This window comes from Chenopodium album, chromosome 4 (assembly GCF_948465745.1).
Source record: "Chenopodium album chromosome 4, dcCheAlbu1.1, whole genome shotgun sequence".
Lineage (NCBI taxonomy): Eukaryota > Viridiplantae > Streptophyta > Magnoliopsida > Caryophyllales > Amaranthaceae > Chenopodium > Chenopodium album.
In genome coordinates, this window is record NC_137837.1 from 9,003,868 (window position 1) to 9,006,895 (window position 3,028).

Here is a 3,028-nt window from a genome sequence, read left to right on the forward strand (position 1 = left end):
CACCTAGGCATAAAACGCAGCGTTTCACCTCCCTTAAACACCGCTAGACAAATCACGCAAACATTCATTCCTCGGCAAACCTTCTTCCCTTCCGCCGGAGTCGAGTAAGTAAACGTCGGAAAACTCTCGATTACCGACGGATCAACGCCACGTGGACCGCCGGAAAAGGGATCCTCTTGCACGGCCGTGTCGACACCCACACGGCGCTTGAAACAACACCGTGTGAGAAGGAAGAAAAAGAGGAGAGCGAGAATTGAGGTTGCCATTGCAAGGAGGAGAGAGAAAGTGATCCAGTATAAAAATGGTGAAGATTGCATAATTTTGATTTGATTTATGATTTATTGAGATTTGAATTATTGAATTGATGATAGTGGGTTTAGGTGGAGGTGTATTAATTTTGGGAAAATGAAGTTGAGATTTAGGGGTGAGTTATACCAGATTTTTGGGGTTTTTTTTTTCTTTTTTCTTTTTTGATTTTGATTGATTAATAATTGGGTTATTTTTGGGGTGATATAAATCAAATAATTGTAGTTTTCGTGTCGTAATTGTGGTGATGAAAGAAAGGTCTGTTTGAAACAGCCTAAGTCATCGTGTAACTGACACGGTATTTTTTAACTTGTTTTTAATTTTTTTTTTTTGACGTGTTTCTCAAATTTATTATTTTATTTTATTTTTTTGTGTCAATTTGTAGTAGTGTACGAGTATTATTTTACAACTGTGGACCTGTAGTGGCAAATTTTTTTTTATACATAAATTATTAAAATTATTTATTTGAGTCAATCATATATTATACTAATAAATTATTTATACTTTAATCATTGGCAATTTGGTAACTATGCTTCTTGTTAATGTTCCTTTTGTTGTACGGAGTACAAACATATTTAATTACTACATCCGTTTCATAATATCTGTAACGATTAGACATTTTTCTTCTCTATTTTATGTCATGTCGTTGTAAATAATATGAAACGGAGTTAGTTAGATAAAAATACACTTATGTTGCAATTTTTCTCAGCCACCACCCACTACAAGAAAATAACCTTTTCGTAGCGATTATTTTAATCTTTAGTATCGATTGTAATTGCAACAAAAAGCTTTCCCAACGAATGGTCATTCGATACAATATCCCCCGTTGCCTTATGCGTATGATCTTTACAAGATTTGAACATGCAACCTCAAACTCTTATATTAAATGTTTCACCAATAAGCTATGACATATTTTATGTATTCTTTGTCAAACAATATTTATATATCTAGTGTTGAAAAGACTTTTCGTATCGATTTTTAAGATTTAGTGGCGATTGTAAATGATACGATTTCTCAAAATTATATAAATGTGTAAAAATAATGTGGATATGTATTATTATGCTTTCCGTATCGATTTTATATGGGAAAACCATGTCGATTGTAAAAATGATACGACATCCTTAATTATTTCACAAACATACTTGCATATTGTAGCGAATGAACAATCGCTACGAAATAATCGCTACGAAAAGTGATTTTTCTTGTAGTGACCCTACATATATTCACGCCTTTAAGACTTCTCAAGAGTAGCGATCTCAAACAAGTATTGATTCCCTACATTTCAATTCGTTTCTACCTTTAAAGGCTTTAATCCTACTCGAAGTTCTCATAGACAATTCATTCAATTTCGTTGGTATTTAGCGATTATTGACATTTTGCAGGATTTGGTTCAATGTTCCTGGAAGATCCACCTCCATATATGGACGACATTTAGAAATTACTCTTTCATTTTAAATGCTTACTATAATCTCACCTTAAGGCCACCAGACAGATAGCCATCAAGTTATAGAACCTTTTTTTTGGATAACAAATACTTATCTTCTTTTATTTGATTATAACTTGGTAGGTATTAAAAGAAGATAGACATGATTTCTTCAAATATCTTCCCTTTTAAAAAAAACATGTTGCAAATCTTTATTTTTTATTTTTTTGTTCATATTTTTTTTGTTCATATATTATTATTATTATTATTTGCTCAACAGCTGGATTCGTACTTGACCCGTTTCTGATTGACCGCATCAGTCAGTCAATCACTTGGAGAAGACTCTGTCAAGTCCAACAAAAATATTAAAAACTCAATGCTCTCGTTGAGAGTCGAACTCAAGACCTCCCGCTTACTAAACGGGTGCTCTAAACTGAGCTACGAGAGCTTATTATTATTATTATTATTATTATTATTATTATTATTATTATTATTATATCTCAAAAACAAAAGTCATACAACCTACAATAAATTAGTAGGAAGCCGAGATACAATGTAGGCCCCTACTCCTGTAGCTATAGCAAAGTCTACCCTAGTAAAAATATGAGCTGCAGCACGTGCTCTAATGTCTTGCGTCCTCGAGAACCTCTGAATTCGCTTAAGCAACGCAACAACCTCCTTCTCTAATTCACCAAACGAAGAAAAGGAGAAGGGAATGAACCCATATCCAATCGCCTAACAACGAGCCTCATACTTAACCCGCTTCCAATGAGCTGCATCAGCCACAACCCATCCAGGCATAAAGTCAGATAGCCCTGAGTGTATCAAAGGAGAAGATTATGTCAAATCTACACAGACATCGCGACCACGATCCCAAGAATAAAGTAATACATCAGCAGGTCTGAGGGCCTCGTCGTTCCCTCCATACAACCCAATGTCAACCTCTTTCCTTGCTGAAATCCTAGAACAATAACAAACATCAACTAGGGTATCCCGAACAACATTATGTCTATGTTTAATACCCACGATACCAGCACACGACACCGCGTGATCGCCAAAACTATCCCCCTGGAAAAACCCTCAAACAAGCAGAGCACGGTGTCGAGGCAGAGAACAACGGAACACCCAATCGATAGCATAACACACATCGGTAAGTTTTTGCGTTCATAGTCTGACCCAATCTTGAAATAGGAACGGCCCAAAGCCAAGAAGACGTGTGATCTCCCTGCTGAGATTTCCACAATGCTGATAGACGAGGGGATAATGAAAAGGTGGGTTCTGCAGAATCAGTAACCTTCG

The 3,028-nt window shown here is 35.7% G+C and overlaps 1 non-coding gene across 1 annotated transcript; it reads right to left on the reverse strand.

Moving 5' to 3' along the window:
* Window positions 1-2,106: 2,106 nt before the first annotated feature.
* TRNAT-AGU (transfer RNA threonine (anticodon AGU)) lies at window positions 2,107-2,177 on the reverse strand. The gene has a single exon. It is a non-coding gene; the product is annotated as a tRNA-Thr (tRNA).
* Between the last annotated feature and the right edge of the window lie 851 nt (window positions 2,178-3,028).